The sequence below is a fragment of the Oncorhynchus tshawytscha genome, linkage group LG01 (genome assembly GCF_018296145.1).
Source record: "Oncorhynchus tshawytscha isolate Ot180627B linkage group LG01, Otsh_v2.0, whole genome shotgun sequence".
Lineage (NCBI taxonomy): Eukaryota > Metazoa > Chordata > Actinopteri > Salmoniformes > Salmonidae > Oncorhynchus > Oncorhynchus tshawytscha.
Window position 1 is genome coordinate 53,460,960 of NC_056429.1, and position 22,609 is coordinate 53,483,568.

Below are 22,609 nucleotides of genomic sequence, written 5' to 3' on the forward strand. Positions count from 1 at the left end.
GGAAGGGTATCACATGAGAGAGGAGGATGTCTTCCCTGTAATGCTCAGCGTTGAGTTTGCTTGCAATGACAACAAGCTCAGTCAGATGATGCTGTGACACACCGCCCCAGACCAGGACGGACCCTCCACCTCCAAATCGATCCCGCTCCAGAGTACAGGCCTCAGTGTAAGGCTCATTCATTCAACGATAAACACGACTCACCAGTGAAGAGCACTTTTTGCCAGTCCTGTCTGGTCCAGCGACGGTGGGTTTGTGCCCATAGGCGATGTTGTTGCCGGTGATGTCTGGTGAGTACCTGCCTTACAACAGGCCTAGAAGCCCTCAGTCCAGCTTCTCTCAGCCTATTGCGGACAGTCTGAGCACTGATGGAGGGATTGTGCGTTCCTGGTATAACTCGGGCAGTTGTTGTTGCCATCCTGTACCTGTCCTGCAGGTGTGATGTTCGGATGTACCGATCCTGTGCAGGTGTTGTTACACATGGTCTGCCACTGCAAGGACGATCAGCTGTCCGTCCTGCCTCCCTGTAGCGCTGTCTTAGGCATCTCACTGTACGGACATTGCAATTTATTGCCCTGGCAACATATGCATGCCTCCTTGCAGCATGCTTAAGGCTCGTTCACGCAGATGAGCAGGGACCCTGGGCATCTTTCTTTTGGTGTTTTTCATAGTCAGTAGAAAGGCCTCTTTAGTGTCCTAAGTTTTCATAACTGTGACCTTAATTGCCTACCGCCTATAAGCTGTTAGTGTCGTAATGACCATTCCACAGGTGCATGTTCATTAATTGTTTATGGTTCATTGAACAAGCATGGGAAACAGTCTTTAAACCTTTACACTGAAGATCTGTGAAGTTATTTGGATTTTTACAAATTATTTTTGAAAGACAGGGTCCTGAAAAAGGGACATTTATTTCTTTGTTGAGTTTACTTTTTCTTGCCACTGTGTGTGTGTGTGTGTGTGTGTGTGTGTGTGTGTGTGTGTGTGTGTGTGTGTGTGTGTGTGTGTGTGTATACACAGCATTTTCTTCAATTTCTTTATTTCCTTCTCTCATTTGTGATCATTTCCACACTGCCATGCAGGGCGACTGCACAACATGTTCCAAAAATATAGACCTTTTTTTTAAACCAAATGTTACAATTGCGATTTACTTGCGATTTAGATCAAACTGTTTGAATAATGGAAAAATTATGATTATTCAAATTCTATAGTGGGCAAATTTGAATATAGTGTTTGACATGAAAACGAATACAAATGCCAGGGAGAAGTTTTTGTGACCGTGTAGGAACCAAAGTGTTGGTTAGGGTTTCCTAGGGGACCATATAATCTTTGGCTACATTAAATGTTTTCTCTTAACTACTTCATGTAGTTAACATATTCATGCGTTGCCTATTCCTCTTTGATTTAGAAAATAATGTTGCACAAACAACATACTGATTTAGCCCTACACCACCACTGGTATCAGGCTGTATAGCTAGCTACATTTATTCTGACTCCGTACATTTATTAGCTAGCGAGTTAGCCAGCTAGCATTAGCGGCTAACTCGACTTAGCCACAATCTGCTAAGAAAATACAAACTTGCTGTTTGCAGATTTAAGAAACACAAACTAATAATGTAATTGTAAAATCAACATTGTTGCATATGCTGCATTGACCATGCAGACTGAACGCAAGTGTCTCGTGCTTGAGCAACAACCAATGCTTTCCTTGAGTGACAGAGGGCGGGACAAGGTCTGTATGGAAAGCAGCATGGAGTGTAGAGAGTGTAGAGCGGAGAGAGATGATTCGAGTAGCGAGTAAACTATAAAAACGGATGTTACACAAAATTAAACTTTTAGCATTTCCCTCACTGAGACAACAAAACATTTGCAAAACTTGGCAACTTCTTGTTGTGCGAGGTGCTTAATTTCAGAACTTCTGTCTGTCAACCCATACAGCGTTGTGAAGCGCAGAACCAGAGCTCCGACGTCATGTATAGCATGTCACTGCACAGCCACTACTTTCCAATTTATTAGTGCCCAAATCTGGAATTCTAACCCGTATACGGGGACTTACGGGTATGAGTGTAAAGGGTTACCCCATTGCAACCTCCTCCAACCTGAACACAGAAGGCTGCTACACACTATTAATATATTGTAGCTCTCACCCCCGTCTTTTCATTTCTTCCAATTCCTCCCCTCCATCCCTCGCTCTCTTCCTGTGGTCTTTAAATAGGTATCTAATGTTATCCTGTGTGCTTTGTGAAGAGGAGAATATGGCATTTTAACCATGCAATATGGGCCATTACCTTTCCGACCCAATGGTTTGTTGATTCATTGGCTGCGAAGGAGGACAGTGTGGTAATGATGATGTTTATGATCAATTTAATATCTTGATCATATTACAAAAAACAGACAGACATAGAGCCCTCTCAATGCATGTTGCCGCTAGTCTGTTGAGATTGGTACTTTTGGCAGTCTCTTTAGCTAACATTCCAGTCTCTTTAGCTAACATTCCACTCCTTGCCACTCCTTCTCATTGCCAAGGAGACTGACATTTTGGCAATCTCAACATTCAATATGTGCTGGATTTACGGCAGAGTTGCTCATTGGTTGTTGTAAATAACATGAATATTTTCCATGGTAACATGTGGAGCCTCGAAAATAGAATTAGAATTTATAACAAAGTCCCCCAAAAACATTTAGCTGTAGCTAGGCAAGTTGATGTATTCTGTGGCTTAAAAATCTAAACTAAGACAGTGGCCAACATGTTTATAAAAATGTTAATGACATTTTATAATTAAAAAACATTATTTTAATGAGTATTACTAGCCTGTTCAACCTCTCTTTCGTATCGTCTGAGATCCCCAAAGATTGGAACGCTGCTGCGGTCATCCCCATCTTCAAAGGGGGAGACACTCTAGACCCAAACTGCTACAGACCTATATCTATTCTACCCTGCCTTTCTAAGGTCTTTGAAAGCCAGATCACCGACCATTTCAAATCCCACCGTACCTTCTCCGCTATGCAATCTGGTTTCCTAGCTGGTCATGGGTGCACCTCAGCCACGCTCAAGGTCCTAAACGATATCATAACCACCATCGATAAGAGACAATACTGTGCAGCTGTATTCATCGACCTGGCCAAGGCTTTCGACTCTGTCAATCACCACATTATTATCTTAACAGCCTTGGTTTCTCAAATGACTGCCTCTCCTGGTTCATCAACTACTTCTCAGACAGAGTTCAGTGTGTCAAATCGGAGGGCCTGTTGTCCGGACCTCTGGCAGTCTCTATGGGGGTTCAAATTCAGGGGCCGACTCTTTTCTCTGTATACATCAATGATGTCGCTCTTGCTGCTGGTGATTCTCTGATCCACCTCTACGCAGACGACACCATTCTGTATACTTCTGGCCCTTCTTTGGACACTTTAACTAACCTCCAGACGAGCTTCAATGCCATACAACTCTCCTTTCGTAGCCTCCAACTGCTTTTAAATGCAAGTAAAACTGAATGCATGCTCTTCAACCGATCGCTGCCCACACCTGCCGGCCCGTCCAGCATCACTACTCTGGACGGTTCTGACTTAGAATATGTGGACATCTACAAATACCTAGGTGTCTGGTTAGACTGTAAACTCTCCTTCCAGACTCACATTAAGCATCTCCAATCCAAAATTAAATCTAGAATCAGCTTCCTATTTCGCAAAAAAAGCATCCTTCACTCATGCTGCCAAACATGCCCTTGTAAAACTAACAATCCTACCGATCCTTGACTTCGTCGATGTCATTTACAAAATAGCCTCCAACACTCTACTCAGAAAATTGGATGCGGTCTATCACAGTACCATCTGTTTTGTCACCAAAGCCCCATATACTACCCACCATGCGACCTGTATGCTCTCGCTGGCTGGCCCTCGCTTCATATTCTTCGCAAACCCCACTGGCTCCAGGTCATCTATAAGTCTTTGCTAGGTAAAGCCCCACCGTATCTCAGCTCACTGGTCACCATAGCAGCACCCACCTGTAGCATGCGTTCCAGCAGCTATATTTCACTGGTCGCCCCCAAAGCCAATTCCTCCATTGGCCGCCTTTCCTTCCAGTTCTCTGCTGCCAATGACTGGAACGAACTGCAAAACTCACTGAAGCTGGAGACCTATATCTCCCTCACTAACTTTAAGCATCAGCTGTCAGAGCAGCTCACAGATCACTGCACCTGTACATAGCCCATCTGTAAATTGCCCATCCAACTACCTCATCCCCATTCTGTTATTTATTTATTTTGCTCCTTTGCACCCCAGTATCTCTACTTGCACACTCATCTCTTCAGTATCTCTTCTGCACATCTATCACTCCAGTGTTTAGTTGCTATATTGTAATTATTTTGCCACTATGGCCTGTTTATTGCCTTTACCTCCCTTATCCTACCTCATTTTCACACACTGTATATAGACCTTTTCTATTGTATTATTGACTGTATGTTTGTTTATTCCATGTGTAACTTTGTGTTGTTTGTCGCACTGCTTTGTTTATCTTGGTCAGGTCGCAGTTGTAAATGAGAACTTGTTCTCAACTAGCCTACCTGGTTAAATAAAAGTGAAATTAGAAAAAGGTGGCCCAATCGGCTAAGACGTTTCAGGCAGGACGGTCACGTGTTTGTGAAGCAGAGGTCCCGAGTAATGCTCCAGGTTTGGGCCAAATCGGAAGGAAGTGTTACTTGCCTAGGAAGTGAGTAACTTGCTTAGCAAGCTGCGTGCTGTCATTTACACTTCGCAACCGGATATCAACGTGTTCTGTGGAGAGACAAAGTATTAGAATTCCAATACTAATTGCGTAATCATTGTTATTGGAAGATAGCTGTGAGGGTGATCGAATCCAGATCAAATCCTCTGTGCTCCTCTAGCTCATTGATGATAGAATGGTCTTTCTGCCATCTTCAAATATGAACAGTTTCTTTGGCACATGACATGAGTACAGGAAGTGGCCTGCATGCAGTGCCATGAATAGATATTAGGTTTTTATCGGTATCGGACGATAATTTCACCGATAACAGATATTCAATATATAGGAGGAAAAAGGGAATCTCAAGCTTATCTGAACATTTGTGGCTATTCTTATAATGTAAGAAATCAACATTTGATGCATATTTCTTGGACAATTGCTCTTTGGGACTGCAATTTATGAGAACTCAGTGTGGAAAAATGACACGTTTTAGTTTCCCTGATGGAAAACAGTATATCGGTAGATGTATCTGTAAGTTTTGTATGCCGCGATGATATGGCATGTCATTACTATGGTAACCTCAGATGTTTTCTTGGGTATTTTGATCAAATTGCTTCTTGTTGCTTAGTGGCACCAGGCGCACCACTGTGCACCACTGTGCAATGTCCCGATCAACTGAAGGATTGAAGGTTCTCTGTCTGTCTCTTTCTCGCAAGAACATTGTTACCCTTTAGAATCACTGTATATTCTCCTGTTGTGAATGCTGTATGCAAAGTAGTCCAATTTCACATCACTATTAGAAACTCAACATGTTTGTGAGGATCTGCTGTGTGGATTTATCATCCCTCCAAACTTTTATAAATGAGTCATTCATACGCGTGAGCATGCACGCACACAGAAACACACACACACACACACACACACACACACACTGTAAACATAAGCATAGCCAATTTGATCTCTTTTTGTGCTGAGTGTAGAGGATTCAACGTAAACAAGCCACTTTGCGAGATGTGTCAAGCAGCAGTGCTTTCAGTGTGTGTGTGTACAAACAGCTGATGAAGCACATCTGTCTAACAGCAGTGCGGAGAGGGACCCTGCCACTGCTTACTGTAAGCCAGAGACTATAATGACAGGGTACCGGAGAGACAGGCAGGAGGAGGTTTGGCTCATCATGTTAAAGCCTCCATCTGGGGTAATGCACTGAGTCATAAGGCATCTCTTATGATGTTTTATTTCTGATAGGCCTACAGAGAATGGTAAGATGGAGAGTCGAAAGTATGGACCGAAGAATTATGTTCACAGGTGAAAGCTAGTCTGTAGAACAAAGACCTAGTGTTATTGAAAGTTAAAATGAATGGGCAGGCAAAGAGAGAGAGGAAAATAATTGGACAATTTGGAGAGGATGTTAGACTTTTGAAAACTGATTACTGATTGAGCCCATTTCCCCTCTGTCGGAGTCCGTGGAACACAATCATTGAGGATGTGGAGGTACTAAGGACAAATAAACAAGCGCAACCCCCTTGTTGGAAAATCAATGGCTTCTATTCTCTGCTGCTGAGCCACCCAATAGTGTGGAGAGTGTTGATGCACAAGCCTGTGATCTGTGCCCTCTATTGATCCGACTGAGATTCACACAAGTTCATTCTAATTCGATCAACAAGTTTAGACATGGGTTTTTTGGGGAAAAGGGATGGATTTCATGCCTCACTGTATGTTTTGGAAGAGATGTGCATTGCATTAGGGAGTCAGTCCAGTTAGTGGACAACATGCACAGGAGAAGCTGAAATGCATGGGGCGGCGCGCACACAATATTTTGTCACCATAAGATCAGCCTGACATGGGATGTAGGGTATTACACTGCCTTTGATGATGAGGGATAAAACAATGGTACTAAGGACAATTAATACACTGCTCAAAAAAATAAAGGGAACACTTAAACAACACAATGTAACTCCAAGTCAATCACACTTCTGTGAAATCAAACTGTCCACTTAGGAAGCAACACTGATTGACAATAAATTTCACATGCTGTTGTGCAAATGGAATAGACAACAGGTGGAAATTATAGGCAATTAGCAAGACACCCCCAATAAAGGAGTCGTTCTGCAGGTGGTGACCAGACCACTTCTCAGTTCCTATGCTTCCTGGCTGATGTTTTGGTCACTTTTGAATGCTGGCGGTGCTTTCACTCTAGTGGTAGCATGAGACGGAGTCTACAACCCACACAATTGGCTCAGGTAGTGCAGCTCATCCAGGATGACACATCAATGCGAGCTGTGGCAAGAAGGTTTGCTGTGTCTGTCAGCGTAGTGTCCAGAGCATGGAGGCGCTACCAGGAGACAGGCCAGTACATCAGGAGACGTGGAGGAGGCCGTAGGAGGGCAACAACCCAGCAGCAGGACCGCTACCTCCGCCTTTGTGCAAGGAGGAGCAGGAGGAGCACTGCCAGAGCCCTGCAAAATGACCTCCAGCAGGCCACAAATGTTCATGTGTCTGCTCAAACGGTCAGAAACAGACTCCATGAGGGTGGTATGAGGGCCCGACGTCCACAGGTGGGGGTTGTGCTTACAGCCCAACACCGTGCAGGACGTTTGGCATTTGCCAGAGAACACCAAGATTGGCAAATTCGCCACTGGCGCCCTGTGCTCTTCACAGATGAAAGCAGGTTCACACTGAGCACATGTGACAGACATGACAGAGTCTGGAGACGCCGTGGAGAACGTTCTGCTGCCTGCAACATCCTCCAGCATGACCGGTTTGGCGGTGGGTCAGTCATTTCTTTGGGGGCCGCACAGCCCTCCATGTGCTCGCCAGTGGTAGCCTGACTGCCATTAGGTACCGAGATGAGATCCTCAGACCCCTTGTGAGATCATATGCTGGTGCGGTTGGCCTTGGGTTCCTCCTAATGCAAGACAATGCTAGACCTCATGTGGCTGGAGTGTGTCAGCAGTTCCTGCAAGAGGAAGGCATTGATGCTATGGACTGGCCTGCCCGTTCCCCAGACCTGAATCCAATTGAGCACATCTGGGACATCATGTCTCGCTCCTTCCACCAACTGTCCAGGAGTTGGCGGATGCTTTAGTCCAAGACTGGGAGGAGATCCCTCAGGAGACCATCCGCCACCTCATCAGGAGCATGCCCAGGTGTTGTAGGGAGGTCAAACAGGCACGTGGAGGCCACACACACTACTGAGCCTCATTTTGACTTGTTTTAAAGACATTACATCAAAGATGGATCAGCCTGTAGTGTGGTTTTCCACTTTAATTTTGAGTGTGACTCCAAATCCAGACCTCCGTGGGTTGATACATTTGATTTCCATTGATAATTTTTGTGTGATTTTGTTGTCAGCACATTCAACTATGTAAAGAAAAAAGTATTTAATAATAATATTTCATTCATTCAGGATGTGTTATTTTAGTGTTCCCTTTATTTTTTTGAGCAGTGTATATAAGCCAGAGACAAAAAAAAAAGGCAATTCACACGACAGTCAACCGACTTGGAGCAGCAACTGAGGAATGGCTTTAAATAGACTGCCTGACTATCGGTAGCAAATGGCTATATTCATTTCAACATCCTTGAAAGTGGAATTGCCTAGTTAAGATACTCCAGCCTGCAAAGACAATGGACCTGCTTCTGCTAGTGCTCATGAGTATGTATGAGTGTCTGTTTGGAAGGCAAGCAATTACACTGTATTAGGACTGCAATGTATAAGGGGAAAATGATGATGACTGCTTAACAATGATAGTAATTTAAGTAAACAGATTCGCCAAATGTAGTCTTCAGTGTTGCGTAGGGACATTGGCCCCTGTTTTGAAAGTATGTTTACTTACTTTTATGTTAAGTGTTTGTTTGATGTCAGTTATGTTGCTTTTCAGTCCTTTGTATGTCACTTTGCAAAGTGGCAAGTTCAGCTCATCAATTATGTAGTTCTGTTAGAGCTGGGATGATAATCCAAAAATGATTGACACCGACCACTTACCGAGACATTTTGCTGATTTCGTTCATTACGAAAAATAACCTATAGGGCCCTACTAGAGAAATGTGAAGTTTGAACTGAAATAATTTTTCTAATATCGATGAGTATTGTTGGGACATTGATAGCTACAACATATTAAAGTAGTCGTAGTGGCCTTGTGGTTAGTGTCCGCCCTGAGATTGGAAGGTTGTGAGTTCAATCCCTGGCCGAGTCATACCAAAGACTGTAAAAATGGGACGATGCGTCTCTGCTTGGCACTCAGCATTAAGGAGATAGATTCGGGGTAAGGCCCTGCGATAGACTAGCGTCCTGTCCAGGGGGTGTACTTGTACATCAAGCTGCCTCGCGCTACAGAAACAGGAGATAGGGCAGGAGCCTATGAGCCGTTCCGGCTCGCACAAGCCAAGGTCCGTGCAAGGCTACTTACATGGCTGTTCTACATGTATCGATCAATGAATCGTTATCGTGATAGTTCAGTCAATTTAGTGTGATATGGAGTTTTGTCCAAATCGCCCAGCTCTAAGTTCTACCGTGTTAGGAATGTTCCTCAACCTAAATGGTAATGCAATTCCAAGAGTGACACACTCTCATTCTTTGAACACAGTATGCTTTTTGTCTTTAGTCTGTAGCACACCAAGGCACATGTCTGCAATAGAAATGGCAGAATTGCTGCCCCTCGTGCTGCCATAAACAAGAGTTCAAAAGAACATGATTCTCATCTCCTGTAGATCAAAGCCAAGGTCTGCCTGGAGACGGGATGGGCTTTACAAGTTGCACTCCAACATTGAGCTCTCATGAAAAAAATGAACACTGCTAGCAAAGCTGTCACCGTTCCCGAGCCGAACACGCTCTTCTCCCACATGCTGCTCTCGATGGCCTTGTTTGGGGAGATTGTCATTAAAGACTCTGTCCTTGTGGTAGGAGTAGTTATTCCACCACTACAGCCTATGTAATCCAGCGTGATCAGGGTATCGTATCACTGTCAGGGCTGACCTATATAACCGTGGTTAAGAGACGTCACTATTTCCCCCATATGATTAATATTTAATGTATATGAAATATTAATCATATGGGGAAATAGGGATGTCTCTTAACCACGGTTTTATAGGTCAGCCCTGACAGTGATACGATACCGTGATCACTGCGGTGTGGTGGGTCTCACGTGTTCATGCGTGATGCCGAGGCATATTCTCAGAGCAAAACACAGGTTGATCGATAATGGGATTTTTTTATTTATTATTTTATTTTATTCAGCTCAAATCAATCTGTGCCAGCTCTGTTCTAAAAAGTGCAAACAGGGTGCTTTTCACTTACTGTGAGATCTAATTAGTCATTCACTTTAGAAAATATATTCTGTGAATGACAGATTGTGGAGTTGGTTATTCAGTTGAGTTTTCAAAGGCTATTAGGTCTTTGAAATGTTATCCTTTCTATGTTATCCTTTCATCCATAATCTGGGAAGTACAGACTGCAGAGAATATTGGGCCACTTACCAGCTTCAATTCACCTTCCAACTGCCACTGATCACCTACTGGAAGGCTAATTTCAATGACGCTTATTCAAATGAACTTTTATTCATTTACCAGACAGTGTCCACTGCAAAACAGCAAATGTATCCCAACAAGTCACAAGCTTTATGTAGTCATTGTGTTCTATGAATATGGGACCCAATATTTACATTTATTCTACTTTAATACACATACAGTTGAAGTCGGAAGTTTACATACACCTTAGCCAAATACATTTAAACTCAGTTTTTCACAATTCCTGACATTTAATCCTAGTAAAAATGTCTTAAAGTGTCTTAGTAATGATGGACTGGCATTTCTCTTTGCTTATTTGACCTGATCTTGCCATAATATGGACTTGGTCTTTTACCAAATAGGGCTATCTTCTGTATACCACCCCTACAACACAACTGATTGGCCCAAACACATGAAGAAGGAAAGAAATTCCACAAATTAACTTTTAACAAGGCACACCTGTTAATTGAAATGCATTCCAGGTGACTACCTCATGAAGCTGGTTGAGAGAATTCCAAGCGTGTGCAAAGCTGTCATCAAGGCGAAGGGTGGCGACTTTAAAGAATCTCATATAAAATATATTTTGATTTGTTTAACCCTTTTTTTTTGTTGGTTACTACATGAATCTATTTGTGTTATTTCATAGTTTTGATCTCTTCACTATTACTCTACAATGTAGAAAATAGTAAAAGTACAGAAAAAGCCTTTAATGAGTAGGTGTGTCCAACTTTTGACCGGTAATGTACTGGTATATAAAGCTGATCTCACAGTTCAGCAGCATCTGCATTCTCCATGAACCTCCGCCATAGCACCCCCTAACAACACTTTGTGCCGAGGAGCGGTGACGTTGATGGTGATTAATAAAGAACGACTCATGAAAATGACGTCATCTCTGGATTCATAATTAATGCCAAAATATGACCAAAAAAGCTCAGCGCCTGGGAGCAAATTTAGTCATTTACATATATTTATAACTTCTTTTTTTTTTAAGCCTTTTACAGTCTGTCTCACACCCTGTCTTATTTAGGTCCCATATGTTTTCCATATCTTCGCCATTTGGTGTTTTATTGAAGCACACGATGTGTCAGTACGGTTCCCACTGATCTCGCCTTTAGCTGAGTGAAACCTGTACTGTTTTCATTGCCGTTTCATTCCACATCTCCATTTGTTGGAACTTGCCGTGTGAAAAAAAGTGAGTGGTGATTTGTTCATATAACAGGTTGAAAGGGATGTGTCTCCAGACAGTCTAAACCCACAGTTGTCAGTATTGTCTTGTGTAGAATTAGTCTGGGTAATGATGCTGTCACATCATTGACCATCTTGCAGAGCCTTTTTTGAGGTCTCTCACTAAACTCGGCAAAGGGTACCATGTTTCGCAGCCTGTAGGAAAACTCACTAAATGCTATTAGGGTTAACCCACTTGGGATAGACTGTAATGACACTACCTAGTTAAGGGTCGTTACAGTGTTGTGGTCCTTTCTCGATAGCAGATTCATTTCTGCAGCCCCAGATGGTTGAGGTGGAGGTTTTGATAGGATTAAAGGATGTTAGACCAGCGAGCTACACTATGGTGCTCTCTCTCGCTCTGTCACCCCGGGCACTTCCTGTTTCATCACTGGAACCAGAGTTGCTCAGGGGGTTATACTCCCAGTTCCAGAGTAGTTACTGTCATTTGTCCGAACAAGCCAGAGGGAGGGTTAGATCCACCCCCCTGCCTCAACCAACCATTCACAACCCCCATGAGGCCTACACTAAGCTGCTTCTACATAGCAGTGGAGTTTTGTCAAACTGATGTGGTGCCATGTAGTGCAACGCAGTATCAAAGAGGCTGAGGAAAACGTTAATCTTGGTATAGAATCACAATCGGGCTTATCTGGTGTTAAATGCCTTCTTTGCAGTCATGGTATGTCATGTCAAATCTTGCAAACGGGTTGCAGTATATATCATGAAGGCTAGCCAAGTGTAATAGAGTGGACACACACACACACACACCTACTCTGTGGGCCCAGGAGCCAACCAATCATCCAGAGAGAAGCCCATCACACAGGGGAGCCTGCTTAGCACATCCTGGTGTGTCAGCAATCAGCTTCTTATTGTGACCATGCTGCCAGATCTCTAACTCTTGGAAGCTCAAATTCACCTGCATCACTCTGTCTGCTTGAGGGCAAAAAACCACAGCCCTAATGCAAGCACTCACAGAAGCCTGAAGCGGGAGAGAGGAGGAGAGTCGATGTCATGATTTCAGACGCTTTCTCTCAATCTATCAAGTCAACCCCGGCTTCCGCTGAGCACCACTTAACCCAGAAGTGACCCAAATTACAGGAAGCGTCTACTCGATCTTTGCCGTTTGAATATCGACGTCTCTTCTCAGACTGGAGGTAATTTCCAGAAAAGTTAACTAATGAACTGATTCAGAAGATGGATTGCAATAACATAATTAAAGTGTCCCCTCTTTCAGTGTGGATGAATCCTAAAATAGGCAACCACTATCCCTCACTTTAGATTCACCCCTGTGATATGAATCCGTTCCTGGGTGTTATTCTGTGTCAATTATGCAATAAATCCAAGACCAAGGACACTTGTTGTGGAAGAGAAGCAATTGGAAGTAAACACATTTTTGAAGTGGTGACATTGATGACTGAAAGAGCGAGTGTGCAGAGAGAGCAATACATATCACTTTTAAAGGGGTGAAAGGATCCGTGGGATATCCAGGGAGACTCATTGTGAGAGGAAAGAAACTGGGACATTGGTTGCTGAAGTTCAAGGGGCGATAACATGGCAAGGTCAGGCAGAGTTGACGATTGAAAGAACGACTGCAGTAAAACGGAACGAGGAGGCGGAATCTGCGGCCCGTGCTGCCGTTTAGCAGCAACGTGTTTTGTATTGGGTAAAATGTGTTGAACCTGGACACTTACTGAACTCAAACAAGGGTGATTTGTTAGTCACAGAGTCACTGTCATCTAAAGAGTGTGAAGCAGGCTTAATCCGTGTCTGGGAGCCACATGTCTGCAACATGAAAGCCCGGGAACTGCCTCCCCCATAATCATGCTCTCAGCATGACCGTGAGCTAGCAAAGCGTATGAAGAGACTAGGGCCTCTGACAATGAATGGATGGCTACAGGAAGTAGCGTGTCCTTTCTAATTACCTTGGCCTTTTCTACTCCATGCTAATTCAAAGGAGTGGCCTGATTCACAGGACTACTACGGGCAGTGTTATGTTTCCCATCATACAATGACTCACACTTCTGGGAAGATCCAGATTGATGAGATGAGCTGGAAAGGTTGAGGCAAAGGGTTTAACCGTCACAAATGATGCTGGTCATTTCCATGTAAAACGACCCATAAGCACGTGAAGTTCATAGGAGCATGTCAAATTGGGTGTCAAATGAAAGCGAAGAGTCCATATGTTTCAGTTATGTTTTCAACCATTTACCATCCTCAAAATGTGGAATAAGCGAAGGCTTTGATTTCTGGTCAAACAGATAGAAAAGGGGTCTTAGAAAACATCTACCAGTAATAGTCTTCAAATGTATTAGAAATACATCAAAAGACAGTAATGTTGAAGTAAAGACCCTTGCCAACTAATAAACACTCTTATTTAGTTTTACTGACTTCTGTAAATGTTGCCTTGTGCCTTGAAATTGCATCAACAAAAACCCACATATCTTTAATTTCTCTCCCTCATGAGGGAGGATAATGAAAGTTCACAGAAGTAACAAGTAAAGGTAGACCTATCATTTACTGATATCAGTTTTGTATATTCATTATTAAGTGATTAACCAAATCGGTAATGGAATTTCTGAATTTTTTTTAATGAAATATCTGCAATTGAATTGGCTAGAATGGGAAATCATTGTCACAAACTACAGTTGGGTTCACAAGTTTGGACAGCACTGTACAGTAAGTACAGCATAGTAGAGTACAGTAAAGAGTAGAGTATAGTTCAGTACTCTACTGTAGAGTTCAGTACCGTACACAGTAAAGCACGAGTTGAGTACACTATAATGTAGTTTATTTTACTGTACTGAACTCTACTGTACTGAACTCTACTGTACTCAGTGGTGTAAAGTACCAAAGTAAAATTACTTTAAAGTACTACTTAAGTAGCTTTTTGGATATCTGTACTAGAAAAGCCGATACCGATTAATCGGACGATTTTTATATATATATTTGTAATAATGACAATTACAACAATACTGAATGAACAATGAACCCTTTTATTTTAACTTCATGTATTTTATTTATGTATTTAGTCTCAAATAAATAATGAAACATGTTCAATTTTGTTTAAATAATGCAAAAACAGTGTTGGAGAAGAAAGTAAAAGCGCCATGTAAAAAAGCTAATGTTTCTTGCTCATAACGTGAACATATGAAAACTGGTGGTTCAATATTCCCAGTTTTAGGTTGTAGTTATTATAGAAATTATGACACGTTGACTATTTCTCTCTATACCAATTTTGTATTTCATATACCTTTGCCTATTGATGTTCTTTTTTTTGTTCTTTTTTGTTGTTGAATTTTTACCCCTTTTTTTCTCCCCAATTTCGTGGTGTCCAATTGTTAGTAGCTACTATCTTGTCTCATCTCTCGTACTGGCTCGGGAGAGACGAAGGTTGAAAGTCATGCGTCCTCTGACACACAACCCAACGAAGCCGCGCTGCTTCTTAACATAGCGCGCATCCAACCCGGAAGCCAGCCGCACCAATGTGTCGGAGGAAACATTGTGCACCTGGCAACCTTGGTTAGCACGCACTGCGCCCTGCCCACCGCAGGAGTCGCTGGTGCATGATGAGACAAGGATATCCCTACCGGCCAAACCCACACTAACCCAGACGACGCTAGGCCAATTGTGCGTTGCCCCACGGACCTCCCGGTCGCGGCCGGTTACGACAGAGCCTGGGCGTGAACCCAGAGTCTCTGGTGGCACAGTATAGCACCCTTAACCACATCTCGGGAGTTGATAGGCTTGAAGTCATGAACAGTTCTGTGTATCAAGCATTGTTAAGAGCTGCTCGCAAACGCAGTAAAGTGCCTTTTGAATGAATGCTTACGAGCCTGCTGCTGCCTACCACCGCTCAGTCAGACTGCTCTATCAAATCATAGACTTAATTATAAACACACAGAAATATGAGACTTTGGTCATTTATATAATGTCAAATACGAAAATGATAATTTCGAAAACAAAACGTTTACTCTTTCAGTGAAATACGGAACCATTCCGTATTTTGTTGAAAGGGTGGCAACCCTAAGTCTAAATATTGCTGTTATATTGCACAACCTTCAATGTTATGTTATAGTTATGTAAAATTCTGGCAAATTAATTACGGCCTTTGTTGGAAGAAACACATTTCGCAACGAGCCAGGCGGCCCAAACTGCTGCATATACCCTGACTCTGCTTGCACTGAATGCAAGAGAAGTGACACAATTTCCCTAGTTAATATTACCTGCTAACATGCATTTATTTTAACTAAATTTGCATGTTTAAAAAAAAATACTTCTGTGTATTGATTTTAAGAAAGGCATTGATGTTTATGGTTAGGTACATTTGTACAATGAATGTGCTTTTTTCGTGAATGCGCTTCTGTTAAATCATCACCCGTTTGGCGAAGTTGAAGTAGGCTGTGTTTCGATGATAAATTAACAGGCACCGCAATGATTATATGCAACGCAGGACAAGCTAGTTAACCTAGTAATATCATCAACCATGTGTAGTTAACTAGTGATTATGTGAAGATTGATTGTTTTTTTTATAAGATAAGTTTAATGCTAGCTAGCAACTTACCTTACCTCCTTGCAACCACAAGGTCCTTTTGATGCTGCACTCCAGTAACAGGTGGTCAGCCTGCCACGTAGTTTCCTCGTGGATTGTAATGTAATCGGCCATAATCTGTGTCCAAAAAGGCAGATTTACCGATTGTTAAGAGACCTTGGGATCGCCCCTAAACAATCGGCTATGCCGATTAATCTGTCAACCTCTAATCTGTACTTTACTATTTATATTTTTGGCAACTTTTACTTCACTACATTCCTTAAGAACATTATGTACTTTTTACTCCATACATTTTCCCTGACACCCAAAAGTACTCATTACATTTCGACAGGAAAATGGTCCAATTGACCCACTTATCAAGAGAACATCCCGGGTCATCTCTACTGCCTCTGATCTGGCAGATTCACTAAACACAAATGCTTTGTTTGTAAATGATGTCTGAGTGTTGGCGTGTGCCCCTGACTATCCATCAATAAAAAATAAAAAACATGGACTACTTTTTCCACCTCTGACTGTACTGAACTATACTCTACTTCAGCGGTTGTCAAAGTGGGGTCCAAGGGGGTCCTCAGCCAGATCTCAAAATATGTAAATATTAATGATTATTACTAACAACAATCACGTTTTGACCAAGGGATCCATGGAATAATTATATTTAGAGTGTGTAAAACAATACAATGTAATATTATTAATCTACAATGTACACTACCAGTCAAAAGTTTTTAGAACACCTACTCATTCAAGGGTTTTTCTTTATTTTTACTATTTTCTACAATGTAGAATAATAATGAAGACATCAAAACTATGAAATAACACATGGAATCGTGTAGTAACCTAAAAAGTGTTAAACAAATCCAAATGTATTTCATATTTGAAATTCTTCAAATAGCCACCCTTTGCCTCGATGACAGCTTTGCACAATCTTGGGCATTCTGTGTATGTTCTTAACCCTGGGCAACATGGGCCTGAGAGGTTTACAGGGATATCCACAGTACTCCCCCAATTATACATTTTTCAACTCAATACTATTCCCCGAAAATTGTGTGGAATTGCAGGAAATTAACTTGAAAGTGCAACATTTTCTCTCCGATGCCAAGGGCCTTTAAGGCCAGGCACCACACGCAGAAATTACTTTTTGCATCTACCTATCAATTTTGAGATTTGTTGGTATTTTGGTCCATTTTAATATTAATATTAAAAAAAAGTAAACATAAAAATGTCAAAATCGTGATGAAAATGTATATTTTCTTGATTTTGTTATAACCACCGTCATCAAAATTGCATGACTTTTAACCACTTTAAAATGCACATACATCCATAATTTCAAAGCTCACTACATTGAATTACACATAATTCAAAAGACAATTTCACAGAGAATGTAACAAACTGGACAATACCGTATGTAGTAACTTACTTTGAAGAGATGGTGATTGGGTCTAAATAGGTGTTGGGCATTTGGTAGTCTAAATTCAGTGTACTTGACATTAACTGCCATTTGCTGAAAGTCTGACTCTTCCCAAATGCTTTCCTCGGCTTCAGAAGCCACTACATTCACCACATTGTGTGTGGTTATCCAATATATTCTTGAGACTTGCCCAGAGGAAAATGTCCGGAGTTTCTGGAACAAAATTAAACCAAACTGACTTATTCCAGTGACCTTGAAAAAAGGATTCGCTGAATATGCAAATAATGTGCATATTTAATGCCATTTTTGTTTGCACATTTTAATACAATATTTTAGACATATTTTAATACAAAAAAAGATTGTTTTTTAAAATTCTACATTCAACTGGTAAAAGTTGACTATGATATGAATAAATACATTTAAATAATCCCTATTGGGGTGTGGTGCCTGGTTTTAAATGTTGGTTCGTCCTGCCATGCACTGCCAAAGTCATAGTAAAACTTCTTTGTATGCTATTTAACTCGCTCAAGTTGTATTCTGATTATGAGGGGGTCCCTGATGAATTTGCTATCGCAAAAGGGGTCTCCGGCCCCAAGAAGTTTGAGAACCCCCTACTCTACTGTACTGAACTCTGTTCTGTACTGAACTCTCCTTTTCTGTGCTGTACAGTATTGCACTCTACTGAGCTGTACTGTACTTTGATGTCCAAATTGTGAAACATAGACATCTATTATTGGTTCAGATTTGGTCCAGACCGGACCAACCAAATATTGGTATTGTTTGGGGGCTCATTAAAATAATAGCCAGTGTGTAGAATAATACCCCAATATGCAAAAGAGGATATTGAATATTTATACCTTTTGTGTAGCTATTTAGGCTACATCACCATGAAGAGACTGTTATTATTTTTTACCTTTCATTTAACTAAGCAAGTCAGTGAAGAACAAATTCCTATTTACAATAGCGGCCTACCGGGGAACAATGGGTGAACTTCGTTGTTCATGGGCAGAACAGATTTTTACCTTGTCAGCTTGGGGATTCGATCCAAAAACATTTCGATTACTGGCCCCACACTTTTAACCACTAGGCTACCAACTAGGCTACCTAATTATGATATCCTTAATTAGGCATTTTTATGTAGTAGAGTTCAGGGGCCCATGATGAAATTCCGTTACCGTAGTTCTGTTACCGGATGTAAATCCACGTCACTTACTGTAGTTCAATAAAAAAAAACATTGTTGAATCATAAATCGGAGCAGATATTTAACAGAACCCCCCCAAAAAAAAAAAATGTGCCTCCAAAAAAACAGAGGGAGATTTTACTGAAATTCTGTTACCAAACTTTGCATCTACACAGTTCTTCCTGGAAATCAAATCAAATTGTATTTGTCCCATGCGTCATAAGCACAGGTGTAGACTAACGATTAAATGCTTACTTACGGGCCCTTCCCAACAATGCAGAGAGAGAAAAAGAATTAGAATAGAAAAGTAATAACATATGGAATGAATACACAATGAGTAACAATAACTTTGCTATATACATAGGGTACCAGTACCATGTTGATGTGCGTTGGTACGAGGTAATTTAGGCATATACACTACCGTTGAAAAGTTTGGGGCTAGCATCCTGGATTCGCCTCTTCACTGCTGACGTTGAGACTGGTGTTTTGCGGGTACTATTTAATGAAGCTGCCAGTTGAGGACTTGTGAGGCATCTGTTTCTCAAACTAGACACTAATGTACTTGTCCTCTTGCTCAGTTGTGCACCGGGGCCTCCCACTCCTTTCTGGTTAGAGCCAGTTTGCCGTGTTCTGTGAAGGGAGTAGTACACAGCGTTGTACGAGATCTTCAGTTTCTTGGCAATTTCTCACATGGAATAGCCTTCATTTCACAGAACAAGACTAGACTGACGAGTTTCAGAAGAAAGGTCTTCGTTTCGAGCCATTTTGAGCCTGTAATCGAACCGACAAATGCTGATGCTCCAGATTCTCAACTAGTCTAAAGAAGGCCAGTTTTATTGCTTCTTTATTCAGAACAACAGTTTTCAGCTGTGCTAACATAATTGCAAAAGGCTTTTCTAATGATCAATTAGCCTTTTAAAAGGATAAACTTGGATTAGCTAACACAACGTGCCATTGGAACAGGGTGATCGTTGCTGATAATGGGCCTCTGTACTCCTACAGTGGGGCAAAAAAGTATTTAGTCAGCCACCAATTGTGAAAGTTCTCCCACTTAAAAAGATGAGAGGCCTGTAATTTTCATCATAGGTACACTTCAACTATGACAGACAAAATGAGAAGAAAAAAAAATCCAGAAAATCACATTGTAGGATTTATTATGAATTTATTTGCAAATTATGGTGGAAAATAAGTATTTGGTCAATAACAAAAGTTTATCTCAATACTTTGTTATATACCCTTAGTTGGCAATGACAGAGGTCAAACGTTTTCTGTAAGTCTTCAGTTTTCACACACTGTTGCTGGTATTTTGGCCCATTCCTCCATGCAGATCTCCTCTAGAGCAGTGATGTTTTGGGGCTGTTGCTGGGCAACGCGGACTTTCAACTCCCTCCAAAGATTTTCTATGGGGTTGAGATCTGGAGACTGGCTAGGCCACTCCAGGACCTTGAAATGCTTCTTACGAAGCCACTCCTTCGTTTCCCGAGCGGTGTGTTTCATCTTCAATGCCCTTGCTGATGGAAGGAGGTTGTCACTCAATCTCACGATACATGGCCCCATTCATTCTTTCCTTTACACGCATCAGTCGTCCTGGTCCCTTTGCAGAAAAACAGCCCCTAAGCATGATGTTTCCACCCCCATGCTTCACAGTAGGTATGGTGTTCTTTGGATGCAACTCAGCATTCTTTGTCTTCCAAACACGACGAGTTGAGTTTTTACCAAAAAGTTATATTTTGGTTTCATCTGACCATATGCCATTCTCCCAATCTTCTTCTGGATCATCCAAATGCTCTCTAACAAACTTCAGACGGGCCTGGACATGTACTGGCTTAAGTAGGGGGACACGTCTGGCACTGCAGGATTTGAGTCCCTGGCAGCGTAGTGTGTTACTGATGGTAGGCTTTGTTACTTTGGTCCCAGCTCTCTGCAGGTCATTCACTAGGTCCCCCCCGTGTGGTTCTGGGATTTTTGCTCACCGTTCTTGAGATCATTTTGACCCCACGGGGTGAGATCTTGCGTGGAGCCCCAGATCGAGGGAGATTATCAGTGGTCTTGTATGTCTTCCATTTCCTAATAATTGTTCCCATAGTTGATTTCTTCAAACCAAGCTGCTTACCTATTGCAGATTCAGTCTTCCCAGCCTGGTGCAGGTCTACAATTTTGTTTCTGGTGTCCTTTGACAGCTATTTGGTCTTGGCCATAGTGGAGTTTGGTGTGTGACTGTTTGAGGTTGTGGACAGGTGTCTTTTATACTGATAACAAGTTCAAACAGGTGCCATTAATACAGGTAACGAGTGGAGGACAGTGGAGCCTCCTAAAGAAGAAGTTACAGGTCTGTGAGAGCCAGAAATCTTGCTTGTTTGTAGGTGACCAAATACTTATTTTCCACCATAATTTGCAAATAAATTCATAAAAAATTCTACAATGTGATTTTCTGGATTTTTTTCCCTCATTTCGTCTGTCATAGTTGAAGTGTACCTATGATGAAAATTACAGGCCTCATCTTTTTAAGTGGGAGAACTTTCACAATTGGTGGCTGACTAAATACGTTTTTGCCCCACTGTATGTAGATATTCCAATTAAAAAATGCAGTTTCCAGCTACAATAGTCATTTGCAACATTATCAATGTCTGCACTGTATTTCTGATCAATTTGATATTATTTTAATGGACAATTTTTAAAAAATACTTTAAAAAAACAAGATAATTTCTAAGTGAGGTTATATAGGTTGGGATAAAGTGAATAGGCAACAGGATAGATAATACACAGAAGCAGCAGGGTATGTGATGACTCAAGAGTTAGTGCAAAAGGAGTCAATGCAGGTATTCCAGGTAGCTATTGGTTAACTATTTAACAAATTATTTAGCGGTCTTATGGCTCGGTGGTAAAAGCTGTTCAGGAGCTTGTTGGTTCCAGACTTGGTGCTTTGGTAACGCTTGCTGTACGGTAGCAGAGAGAACAGTATGACTTGGGTGCCTGCAGTCTTTGACAATTTTTACATCGCATTTTGCCATGTCTCAGTGCATGAAATGCAATATCAACACACAGAGAGACTTGTAGCCTAGTGCATATTCTGCATGATAAATTCAACTCACTGGTGTGGAGAGGATGTTTTTCCCTGTAAGTGATTTAAGACTGGAATTCCAGATTGAATCAAATCAGCAATAATAGTGTTTACTGTTTTATGCTACAACCACTTTACAGAGCCCCAAACTATTGTACAACATTATTTGACTCGGGAATAGAAATATGTTGTTTAGCCCTGTGTGACCAAAACTTGAAATATAATGAAAAGATCGGTCCTCTCTGACGTTTCTGTGCACCTATCCATATCAATCATCTAGTTACATTACGAGTACAGTCATTTCCCCTGTCTTCTACACTGTTCCTGTTGCCCCTTTCCTCTGCTGTGGTTCTGTCTAAGCACTGCCATATGAAAGGATTAGCTATGTACAAAATGTTGAGCGGGAAGAATCCACGGAGGATTAGCTCGTCTTGCAGAGCAAGACATGCAAACCAGGCCTGATGCCTTTTGTGTGGCGCCGCTGCAGTACCCTCTCAGTAACGGCCTGTGTGCCCAGGTCTGATTTGGTGGGTGGCATCGTGGGCATAAGTTAATAACGAGGCGCATGCCGAGGGGGGGGGGGCATCAAGATATCCCTTCCCATGTTTTATTGTAGACTGGCACTGTGATCTGTGCGTGGTGTGTTGGAGGCAGAGGAACTTTTTAAGATAAGCAGGGCAGGTGCGTCAGAGAGAGGTCTGCTGGCCCCCTCCTGTGCCACTGTTAGCTGCTGGGCACACCTGGGCTTCACACACACAAACAGAGAGCTCCCGCCTGGCACACGCCACAGGGTGAAGCCAGTGGAGGCCCCTCACGACACCCACACAACATGCACTCCAACAGGGCAGCAGAGGCTCCCTCCAAGCCCCCCCTGGGCCTTCACCCATCATGACATACCAGTCAGATACACTGTAATTGCAAATGTGTGGCTTTCAGCTACACTTAGTTTACTTTCCATCTTCAACATCACAGCGGCATGATCCTTTTATTACT

The 22,609-nt window shown here is 42.0% G+C and overlaps 1 protein-coding gene across 1 annotated transcript in view; it reads left to right on the plus strand.

The window, feature by feature from the left end:
* LOC112253086 (serine/threonine-protein kinase 32C-like) overlaps window positions 1-22,609 on the plus strand; it is a 90,756-nt gene that overhangs the window by 19,001 nt on the left and 49,146 nt on the right. The window lies entirely within an intron of this gene.